This window comes from Macrotis lagotis, chromosome 1, assembly GCF_037893015.1.
Source record: "Macrotis lagotis isolate mMagLag1 chromosome 1, bilby.v1.9.chrom.fasta, whole genome shotgun sequence".
NCBI classification, from domain to species: Eukaryota; Metazoa; Chordata; class Mammalia; order Peramelemorphia; family Peramelidae; genus Macrotis; species Macrotis lagotis.
This window is the reverse complement of record NC_133658.1, coordinates 144,255,318-144,267,829: the sequence shown is the minus strand read 5'-3', so window position 1 is coordinate 144,267,829 and position 12,512 is coordinate 144,255,318. Positions and strand designations below refer to the sequence as shown.

Here is a 12,512-nt window from a genome sequence, read left to right as displayed (position 1 = left end):
GCCTAGTTCACAGACTTTTCTTATTTGCCTATGAGACAATGCTGGGAGATGTCATCAGCACATTAGTTGAATCAGGTCAAGTAGGTCAAAAAATGAAAAGTCTACTGGACATTGTCCAAAATGATACTGAGGCATCTCTCATGTCCATATTTATTATTCTTCTTCCTTTCTTTTGCTACTTCTAGTAGTCTCTTAAGAAAGTGGTTCCTTGAAATGAGTCACTGGGCTTCAAAAAATTTCTCCCAAATTTTCAGGCTGGGAAGGTAAATAATAACAAATAAAGGTATACAGTAAGAAACAATAGAATTTTTGGCAGAAGAAAAAGCATCAGAACAAAACCTTTAATATCTTCCTTATTGATCAAGTCAGGAGATGACTTCCTTGAACATTTTTAGAAATTTTCTTCAATCACCATTCCCCAAACAGGTATTGACCATCCATGAACTGCTGAGCATCATCCAGGATTTCAAACAGCAGGAAGCCTGTTGGTCTTGCTGAGTAGGGAAGTATTTCCCTAAGCAACTCAGTAGAATAACCATAGCTCCCATTTCCATGACTGCTTTCTGATTTACAAAACACTTTCTTCAACCTAGAACTGTGAAATAGGGAATCCAAATATTATTATCCACATTTTACAGATGGAACCATGAAGATCAGAAAGAGATCAAGTCATATAGCCACTAACTGTTAAAATCTCTGGGTCAGCAGCCTCCAGGTCCAGTTCTCTTAGATGATATTATAATGAGTTTACTATGAGAAGCCATGCTTTTTCTTTGCTGATCTTTCCATTTTTAACCAACAGAGTCTGAGAATGAATAAAAAGGAGAACAAAAGAGAAAGATGTGTTGTCCCCTGTTTCCACCTTCTGCCAAGGGAATTTATCACCATACTAAAGACAGTACCTATTTCAATCAGGGCTAGACCTAGGTAAAATGGTGAAGTAAGGGCCTGGTTTAGGAATCCTGTGGGAAGTCTCTTATATTCATTATTTTTAGTTCTTTGTATCAGCCAGACTGGTGCATTTACTTTATTCTGGCTGTTTCTGTTCAGTGACTGGTTCCCCACTTAAGAAAGACAATATAAAAGTCTCTAGGGTTGAGACACAGGATTGCCTCAGGTATCAAACTCATCTTGATCTTGATATGTTTGTACTTCTCCATTTCTTCCCCCCTTTCTTCCTGTCTCTTGGTGTCCTGATTTCTGACAGTTCATCTGGACCTCAAGTTCCATATTACCACATTACCATTAAGTTCACTGATTCCTAATCTGCCCAATAACATTGTGGCCCATGATTTATGCAGACTTGAACTGACCTTTCTCTTCCTGAAGCACATCCTGTCCTGACTCTGGCTTCTGACCTTCTAGAAATTCTTGTGTTTTCAGATCAAGTCATCTAGTTAGCATCTAGAATTGTCTATAATCTATGACTAGATACCAAAGGGCCCTTCATTCAGCTTCTGGTATCATAATGGTCCTAAATGGTCCAGTGTTTAACTGATCTGTCAACTGGTGCTCAAAGACTCTTAGGACTGAAAGGAACCTGAAAGATGATCTTCTCCTGCCCCCTCACTTTATATAGCTGATCATAGAGACATGACTCATCCAAGGTCACATAGATAATGACTGATATAAATGAAACAAGAACCCAAATATCTTTGGCCCAAGGTTAGAACTTTTTCTATTAATTTTACAATATTGGGGATTAAAGGGACCTTTATCCATTTAGCCCTATTTCCTTATTTTACAAAGGAGGAAACTAAAAGTCAGAGAGATGAGTTAGGAGCAAGTCAGGAACTCAAACTTTAGTCTATACTATGCTCTATGTGGATAGAATACAAGCTCTCTGAGGACAGATATAGTGTACAGCACACTCATAGGCACATACATAATAAAAGCTTAATAAATATTAAATGAAATCAAATATACCTAGCCTTTGAGGTAAAGTAGTAACTGTAGCAATCCTTCACATCCATCAAACTTTGTTTTGTGGCTTTCAAAACACTTTATTATTTGATTTTTTTTTTTTTGTCATTTCAGTCTTTGTGATCCCACTTGGACTTTTCTTGGAAAAGATATTGGAGTGGTTTGCCATTTCCTTTTCCAGCTCATTTTTTTAGATGATGAACTGAGCTCAGCAAAGAGAATGAAGTGACTTTCCTAGGGTCACATAGTTAGCAAGTGTCTGAAGCTGGGTTTGAACTCAAGTCTTCCTGACTCTAGACCTGTTTCTCTATCTACTGTCCTACCTAGCTGCCCTATTTAAGCTTTAGAACAACCCTTTAGGGCAAGATAAAAGTTTTCTTTATTTTTTAGATAAGTAAATTGAGGTTTAGAGTTCAAAATTATGCAATTAGTGCTTCCCCAACAACAAGCTTTTGGGGTAGGAAGTGCAAACACTGTGATCCCCATTTTTCAGTTGAAATGGAAAGGAGACTAGGAGTTAATTGACTTGCTCACCCAGCTCCTTAAAATCCTGATACCAAGTCCAGTTTCTCCAATGCATCAATCTGTACTAAGATATCAATTGCACTGAAAGGCCAAAATGGCCCCTCCCAGAGAACATACCTATATTTTTTAAAGGGTTCTTCAAAGGGTGGAATTAAAGGAATAGCTCTAATATAGGAAGTCCCAACAGTGTGACAAAACCAGAGGAGTGTTTGGGGCAGGGGCCTTTCTGTAGCTCCTCCCTAAATCATACTTTTGAGGAATCACTCACTCTGCTTGTGGGTAAGATTGGTTCTTATCTGTAGGTAAGACTGGTTCCTTGAGACTGTGAACTCTTTGAGGGTAGGGAATGTCTTTTGTCTTTCTTTGTATCCCAGTGCTTATTATAGTGTCTTGTACATAGTAGATGTTAAAGATATGCTTATTGACTGACTAATTGACTGACCTTTTTTCCCACTCCTTTGATTCCCCACTCCATTGGGTTCCAATTCTTCCTGGACAGTGCAGTTTCTGAGGCTTGGTGCAATTGTTAATATTTTTTTAAAAAGCATCAGGGAGCTGAATAAGCAGATGTCCATGCTGCGCTATTAATATCGATTAGAACTTCATTGATTTCTCACTGTGAACTTTGTAGCCCTGGTATTGATCTCTAAGTACTAAAATCAAACATGAAGACACTTAAGTGTCAGAGTTCAGGCAGCATAGTCCTGCCTGCATCCTGGAGTGAATTTTGAACAAGGCAATGTCCTTCCCAACTGAGAAAAGACTTCTGAGGAGGATCTCAGGTTTTTATTGGGAATAAAGAAACCTCAGCATGATATTCAGTTCAATTCAACTCAAGGCAGCACAATACAGCACAACATAACACAGTGAAATACTATGAATCATGACACTATGCAGGGTGCTAGGAAACAGAGACAGTAATAAGATAATCTATACTCTTAAGAAGCTTGTGTTTCACTGGGGGAATGGGGAGGATATAATAGGTACAGAAGTAAGAAAATAAAATATATGTACCGTGTAAAAGTGAACAAAGAATCCTGGTTCTAGAGTCAGAGGTCTAGGTGTTAATCCTGCTTTTGATATTTGAGTCACTACTTGAGTTACTTAACTTCTTCCTCTATAAAATGAGGAGGCAGACCAGATGGTCTCTGAGATCTATTCAGTCTGGACCTAGATCCTAAAACTATCTAACTTTAGGAGGGAGAAAGAATCATAGGTGCTCAACATAGGATAGGAGCCAGATGACCCCTGAGTTGTGCTTTGAATAAAATTAGAGATGACTGAAAGGCTAAGGTGAGGAAGTAGTGTGTATCAGAAAGTACATCTTTCTTTTTTATCCACTAACTACCAAAAACCTATTTTACTGAGCTACGGAAAACAATGACAATATTTATCTGGAGCAACAAAAGGTCAAGAATATCAAGGAAATTGATGAAAAAAAATGCAAAGGAAGGTGACCCAGCTGTACCAGATCTAAAACTATATTATAAAGGAGCAGCTATCAAAACTGTTGGTGCTGGTTAAAAAATAGAGGAATGGACCAGAGGATTAGAATAGGTACAAAAGGAAAGTGGAAGTGACAATAATAATGTACTGTTTGACAAATCCAAAAACTTTAGCTTCTGGGATAAAAACTCACTATTCAATAAAAACTGAAGGGAAAAGTGGAAAATAGTATGGCAAAACTAGGCATAGACCCACATCTCATACCCTTATCAAAATAAGGTCAAAATAGGTACACAAAGGGCAAAACCATAGACCAATTAAGAGATCCAGAAATATTCTATCTGTCTGATTTATGGAAAGGGGAAAAATTTGTGACCAAATATGAAATAGAGAACATTATAAATTGCAAAATGGATGATTTTAACTATATTAAATCTAAAAATTTTTGCACTAATAAAACCAGTGCAGCTAAAATTAGAAGTAAAACGGAAAGCTGGTGCATAATTTTCATAATTAATTGTAGTTTCTTATAAAGGTCTTATTCCTAAAATATATAGAGAATTGAATAATTAAATCAAATTGATAAGATTACAAGTCATTCCCCAATTAGCAAATTGTCAAAGGATATGAAAAGACAATTTTCAGATAAAGAAATTAAAGCTATAAAATGCTTCAAATTATCATTGATTTGAGAAATGCAAAAAAAGGAAAATGATCAGTGTGGGGGAAAATTGGGATATCAATGTGCTTTTGGTGGAGTTGTGAACTGATCCAACCATTCTGGAGAGAAATCTGGACCTATGCCCAAAGAGCAATAAAACCGATCATACATTTTGATCCAGCATTAACAATACTAGCCTTATATCCAAAAGAAATTATAAAAATGAGAAAAGTTCCATATATTCTACAATATTCACAGTAGCTCTTTCTGTAGTGGCAAAGAATTGGAAATCAAAGGGATGCCCATCAATTGGGAATGGCTGGGCAAGTTATGGCATATAAATGTTATAGAGTACTATTGTTCTATAAGAAGCCAAAAAATGTTGTATTTTAAGAGATGCATGGAAAGTATTACATGAATTGATGCTGAGTGAAGGGAGCAGAACCAAGAGAACATTGCACATATTAACAACAATATTGTGAGTTGATCAGCTCCAATGGATGCAGCTCCTCTCAGCAGTTTAGAGATCAAGGACAACCCTGGGAGACCTGTTTTGGCCAATGTCATTTTCTAGAACAGGAACCAAGAGAATAAATTGAAAAACCAAAATTCCAATATAGTCCTCAAGTATGAGGCTCTTTTCACTAACCACAAGTTTAAAAACAATATGACTAAAATAAGTAAATAAGGAGACTTCCTGGACCAAGTCTAGGACAGGCTAGTCCAGTGATTTAGTTTACATGTCCTTCATTCTTGAAGAGGACCAATGACATTAGGAGTTAGAATGTCACAAGACATCTCTGACCCATAAGATGCAAATTTTGAAAATGATTCTACTAGGATACAAACCATACATAAAAGAGAAAAGAATACAATTCTTAAGATTAAAAAATTAGTTAACAGCATATCTTTTTCTGAAGGAGCATTCTGATTCGCTCCAAGAAATGGTCATTATAGATTAGTTAGGATTTTCCCCACAAGTCAGTGCTATTCTACTAAAACCTTGGACAACAAACAGCTCCCCATAGATTAAGCCTTTTATGCCTAAAGAGGGAAGGGAAAGATATGGCTAGACAACAGTTTATTTAGAATGGAGGTTCTTAAACTTTTCTGTACCCATTTGGCAGCCTGGTGAAGCATCAGACCTTATTCAGAATAATGTTTTTAAATAATTGATAGTAATGCTAAAATTCAGTTAGAGTTTAGAGTTTTTGAATGCATAAAATAAAATGCATAGAATTACAAAGGAAATACATTATATTAAGATAGTTATCAAAATATTTTTTTTAAAAAATTAAGTCTCTAGCTATTCTCAGCAATACAATGAGAAATCTGAAGGACTTATGATAAAAAAAAATGCTATCTATTCCCAGAAGAACTGATAGTGTCTGAATACAGATTGAAACATGCTAGTTTTTCTTTGTTTTTCTTGAGGTTTTTCAGTGTATGTTTTCTTTCACTGCATGACTAAAATAGAAATGTTTTACATGGCTATACATGTTATAATCTATGTCAAATTGCTTGCCTTCTCAGTGAGGGAGGGTGGGGAGAAAAGGAGAGAATTTGGAATTAAAAGTTTTAAAAATAAATGTTAAAAAAAATGTTTCCATGTAAATGAGGAAAAATAAAAGACCAAATAATTTTTTAAAAAAAAATAATTTTCCTGACCCTGGGTTAAGAACTACCAGTCTAAGAGGACCTGAGGGTTTTTGTGAACTGTAGGTTTGGTATCAACCATCAGTATGATGCAGAAGCTAAAAAAATCTATTGAACCTTTGAATAAAAGTGAGAGGAGTAACTAACCTTTTGTGTTTCCCTGGTTAGTAACATGTGATGAGTTGAGTTTAGTTCCGGGTGCCATGCTTTAGAAATGACATTGGTGAGTTGGCATGGGTCCAAAGCAGGGTGATTAACCTGGTAAAGAAACTCTAAACCAAGGGAATAAGGGCTATTTTAGTCTCATCATGTAACATTGGTTGTTACAGTTATCTGTATATGTATGTCCCCTTATTAAACTGGAAGTTTCACAAGAGAAGAGACTATATCCAAACTTTGCCTTCCTCACTCCAAGATCAGGCCTGGTAGTCTGTATATTGTTATGGGATTTAGATGGGGTAGGACTCTAATGGGGAGGAAACTCTTTTACCATTATAGAGCAGTCACTGTTCAACTGCTCATAATAGTTACCTAGAGACACCGAGTGACTTAACCCAAGTCTCAGAGCCATTATGGATCAGAGGTAAGACTTGAACTCAGATCTCCCTTATTAACTCCAAGGTCAGCTCTCTATCCATATATTATCTTTCACTTTTTATATGTTAAGCACTTAATAAAGGATTGTTGAGATCAAATGACAAATTAATGGCAGAACTGAGACTAGAACCTTCAGACTCCTGTCTCCTGACTTTCTAATGTACAACATCAATGAATTGCACCAAGGGTAAATGCTATAGAGAAATCACTTCAGCCTGGGTTGGTCAGGGAAGGTTTTGTAGAGGAGGTGGCATTTAAGTTGAACCATTAAGGATGACCTTGGAGCAGGGAAATATCTACATTATATTCAGGAAAATGAAATTGAATAAAAGTGAGAAGACAAGCAAGTATAGGGTATTTTGGGAACATGGAGGAGACCAGAGTTCTGGAAAATGACATGTTGGACAGATGACTAAAAGATGTTAGTTGAAGCCAGGTTGTGAAGAGTGTTTATAACCAAATGCAGTTGTCCTCTGCCTTGGACACCATACGATGACAGAGTTATAGATGGTATCGCCGAAAGAGATTTCAAGAGACATTGAGTACAACCCTTTCATCTTATAGAAATGGAAACCGAAGCCCAGAGAAATGAAATTACTTGCCCACTTTTATACAGATAGTAACAGAATTGGGATCTGAATCAGGATTCCCTTGTCATACAACATCTGGTCAATCATCTTTAGGATGCCTTGTTTTAGGAATGACATTGACAGGTTGGCATGGGTCTGGAAGAGCATAATTTTGAATCCAGTACTCTTCCCTCTGAACCATGCTATCTTATTTTAAGAGAGAGTCACTGTAGGGGTGGCTAGGTGATGCAGTGGATAGAGTACCAGCCCTGGAGTCAGGAGTACGTGAGTTCAAATCCAGCTTCAGACACTTGATAATTAACTAGCTGTGTGGCCTTGGGCAAGCCACTTAACCCCACTGCCTCACAAAAACTTAAAAAACAAAAAAAGGAGGAGAGAGAGAGTCATTGTGTTAGTATTTTTTAAATGGAGACTAGAATCAAACACTTAGTCCTAAGTTTTGAGAATATTTTACAGTTTTTGAAGTTTTTTCAGGTTAAGTAATAATAATAATAATAATAATAAATAATAATAATAATAAAAACTAGCATTTATATAGTGGTTTAATATTTGCAAAGTACTTTACCTTTATCAATTCATTTGCTCCTCATTTTGATCCAGCTTAGGGGCAACTAGTTGTTGCAGCAGATGGGGCACTGAGGCTGGTGAAAGGAAGGACCAAGTTCAAAACTAGCCTCTAACACTTACTTGGTGACCCTGGGCAAGTCACTTAGCCTCTGTCCTCCTTAGTTTCTTTAATTATAAAATGAGAACAATAAGAAAACCTATTTCCTAGGATTGTTGTGAAGATCACATAAAACAATATTCATATAGTACAGGCAGATAGTGGGTCCTTTGATAAATATGTGTTTTCTCCCTTCTCAGCAACACTGGGGAGCAAATTTTATTCCTTTTTTACAGATGAGGAAGCTGAGGCAGGCAGAGCCTAAGCATAATTGTAATTTTCTGAGATAGGATTTGGAATCAGCTCTTCCTGATCTTATCCTTTGCTCCACATTGATGTTAAAAAGGGAATGTTTTGGTTCCAGTTCAGATTGACTCAATAGTTTTTTTTTAATGGAGCAAAATTAATTATGTCAAGATCATTGTAAAGAGCATTTAATAACTTCAGGCTTTCTTCTGGAACAAGACCCATTTTTTAAAAATGCCAACATTCTCCCAATGTTGTTGCATGACTATGGATCATGGAACACACTACAGACTTGAAATTGTTAAAAAAAAATAATATGGGGATTACAGAGCAGTGAGGTGGCACAGTGGATAGAGCACCAGCTCTGGAGTCAGGAGAATCTAAGTTCAAATATGGCCTCAGACACTTAATAAGTACCTACTTGTGTGAACTTGGACAAGTCACTTAACCCCATTGCCTTACAAAAAAACAACAAAAAAAAGTGGGAATTACCTGAAGGGCAAAGGAGGGGCACATAGGATACAACATATGATAAACATGAAACTATGGAAGAAGAAATGATGTAGAGCATTATGTTAGAATGCATAAGTTAAAAAGAAGAGGTACTGGTCAAAGGGTGAGAGTAAGGGTTATCTGATAGATCTCCCATGAATTCTTTTGGTTTCCCCAAAACTTCAAGAGAAAACAAGAAAAGGCTCCAGACTGTGTAAATCTTAAGTGTAAAGTTCATGGAATCATATAGACAAAAGCTGCACAGGTTGGGAAGACACAAATAATTTCTGATCTGTCTTTGTGGAGGGAATATCCACATTTTTGTATTTGAGAAGCAAAATTTTAAAAACTGAAACTCTCCCCCAGGAGAGGGAAGGAACTGTGTATGTGTATGTCATCTAGGTCAACCTTTTGTTTTTGAAGACTTGCAAAGTAAAGATATCTTGCTCTTCTAACTCTTAGTACAATACCTGGGTCACAAGAAATGAAGGTCAAATGAGATAAAGTCTGAAAGGGATGATGGAATTCCTCTCTGTAACATCCCAAATGATCCTAGCTTCTGTATGAATACCACCATTGATGGTAACCTCACAACCTAATGAGGCATTGTTGGTCCATTGTTGGTCAGTTCTAATTTATAGATACTTTTATCTACTTTTATTGTTTATTTTCATTTTATTATTGATTTTTGATACTCTTCTCCTTCCCTGATCCAGCCCTGAAATCAAATATTTTTTTCTCCAGGCAAACCACTTAGGTTCTTTCAATCATTTCCTCCTATGGTCTGGTTTGCCATTCTGATTATCCTCCCCTGGATATGCTCCAGTGTGTCAGTAGCCTCAATAAGATGTGTCCAGAACTGAAGACAGTAATTCAGATGTGATTTGATCAGGGCAGGGTACATACAGAGGGACTCTCATCTCTCTTGTCATCCTCATGGCTTCTGCTGATATTAAATAAGACCTCCATAACTCTTTTAGCTGCTCCATCACCCTTGATTCCTGTTGATACTTCAGGACTCTGAGCCATATCCCCTTGCTTCAGAATAATAGAATTATGGAAGTTCAGAACTGGAAGAGACTTCAGGGGTCATCTGGTCTTTGGCATCATGATCTTTACTGTCATTTTAAAAGCCTTTAATTGTAAAAATGAAACAAAACAACCCAAAACAAAACAATCTACAACATAGGGTTTTCAAAGAGAAACATAGTGTTCTCACTATGGGAGTGATTTATGACTCAGTTTTAAAAAATGTAATAAATAGACTTGGTTTGGAGTTCAGCAAATTGAATGAATGTCAGTCTTATTTTCTGATTTAAGACTTCACAGACCTGCTACCTCCTACTTCTGTCTGTTTGCCTTCCCTAGTTTCAGCATCTTCTTCCACAGATTAGCATAATGGTTAGAGTAGCTGGATTTGGTTTCACCAAGATCTAGTTCAGGTTCTCTCTCTGAAACTTAGCTGTATGACCATGGGCAAATACTTGCCAGCCCTGCTTTCTTATTGGTAAAATGGCAGTGGCAGTGCTTGTATTATCTGTCTCATGAGTCGTTATGAGGTCCACAAGAGATGATATAAACAAAACACCTTGAAGACACTCAAAGCAATTAAGTCTGAGTTTTTATTACTATGGGCATTCTTCTGATTGCCCAGAATCATCCCTGTGTCTGTTCCCCACATCAAGGTTTGCTTTTCATAATTATTCCCCAAACTCTGGTGCTCTCTATGAGCAGCAGTAAGGTAGAGTACATAGTAAGGTCATTAAAGCTAATAAAAATAAACTATTACACTTATCCTTTCCACACCATAAATTTTCCCACCACAATTTTGATATATCACATGTCAGCAGAAGAAATAAAGTGGGGGTTTTGGGGCAGTTTAGAGGAAGCTACAAATAACATGCAAAGGTTAGCAGACAACGCAGAACAAGTTTAGAAACTCAAAAATGCCTAAAAATATGATTAATATTATAACTTTAACATTGATCTATAAATAATCCATATTCCTTTGATAAATGGAATTGAAATGGGAGATAATAGTATGGAATGTTAATGAACTGATGGGTCCCCCCTCCCCCCATGTAAAATTTTTGTATTTTAGCCAGGGACTATTTAGAGTAATTTATTTTGTTTTGTTTTGTGAGGCAGTCAGGGTTAAGTGACTTGTCCAGGGTCATACAAATGGTAAGTGTCAAGTAGCTGAGGCTGGATTTGAGTTCAGGTTCTCCTGACTCCAAGGCTACTTCTCTATCCATTGTACCATCTGACTGCCCTTGTTTATAATAATTTCTATAGGTGTTGGGGCTAGAAATCATATTACATAAATCATTCCATTTCACAGGATTATTAAATTTAGGCTAAAAGGAACCTTAGTCAATATAGTCCAAGCGTTCTTGTCCTGAGATCTATGGCCTTTTAAAAAATATTTTGATCAGCTGTGTTTCAATCTAATTCGTTTTTATTGTAACTCTATGAACTTAGCTTTATGTATTTAAAAAGATGATTCTAAGAAAGCATCCATATGATTCACCTGTCAAGAGGATCTATGACACAAAAGCGGTTATCAGAGTTGCCATTGCTATCTTGGTCATCATATCTAATAGGTTCTTTTTGCAATCTTTGACACTGTTATCCTTTTCTCCTTGATACTCTTTAGGCATATTGTTACAGTACCCTCTCATGGTTCATCTCCCACCAGTGTAACTACTCCTTTGCTGGTTCTTCATCCAGGTTACATCTTCTGATTGTGGGTGTCTCTCAAGGTTCTGGCCCCTCTTTTCTTTTCCTTCTAGATTACTTTCCTTGGGAATCTTATCAACTCCCAGGGATTCAATTTTTCATCTTTGTAGATAATTCACAGATTTATTTACCTAGCTGTAACTTCTCTCTTGACTTTCAGTCTTGCATTGCTAACTGCCTTTTGGACAAATCAGATTGAATGCTTTTCAGAGAGTTGGATGTTAAACGTTTACCAACACATCCTTGACCCTTACTTAATCCTTCCAATTCTATATTTTGTTTGTAACAGACTCTCTGCAGGACTGATCCTTCTATTTATTCTCTTATTAGAAAGTAGTGGTATTATTATGCCTCTTTTTCAGATGAGAATACTGGAACTTGGATGACTAAAATAACTTCCCCATGGTCACACAGCTAAAAACTGGCAGATCTGGGGTGAAATCCAGGTCTTCTGACTCCAAATTCATGATCTCTCATGTCATAACAATCTAAGGATGCCATAAGTCTATGGGGTGGGGTGGGGGACTTTAATAAGGGAAACCTCAGACCCTAGGGATTGGTTTCTTGGGAAAGTCTTTTGGGTCAGATTGGCCAATTTTGTTCTAGAGTAGAGACAATGTGAGAAGATGTAAGGATCATTGGATTTGCAGCTGGGGAATCTGAGTTTGAATTCTGACTATGATACTTACAATCTGTATATTCTTAAACAGGTCTCTTTAATTCTCTGTCCCTCAATTTTCTCATTTATAAAAGTATCATAATACACAGTGAACCAGACCTGGAGTCAAGAAGACTTTAGGTTATATCCAGCCTCAGCCACTTACTAGTTGTGTGACCTGGGCCAGTCACTCGACCCTCTGTCTATCTCAGTTTCCTCATATGTGAAATGTGAATAATAAAAGCAATTACCTCCCAGGAATTACAATTTCTTTGCAAACCTTAAAACTCTATAGAAATGTTTACCATCATTATT

At 36.8% G+C, this 12,512-nt stretch overlaps 1 long non-coding RNA gene across 1 annotated transcript; it reads right to left on the bottom strand.

Annotated features, from left to right (window-relative positions):
• Window positions 1-334: 334 nt before the first annotated feature.
• On the bottom strand, window positions 335-6,659 carry LOC141514376 (uncharacterized). Its single transcript, XR_012476017.1, has 3 exons — window positions 6,359-6,659; window positions 2,891-3,101; window positions 335-595 (listed from the first exon to the last, which is right to left on the bottom strand). It is a non-coding gene; the product is annotated as an uncharacterized LOC141514376 (long non-coding RNA).
• Window positions 6,660-12,512: the final 5,853 nt, after the last annotated feature.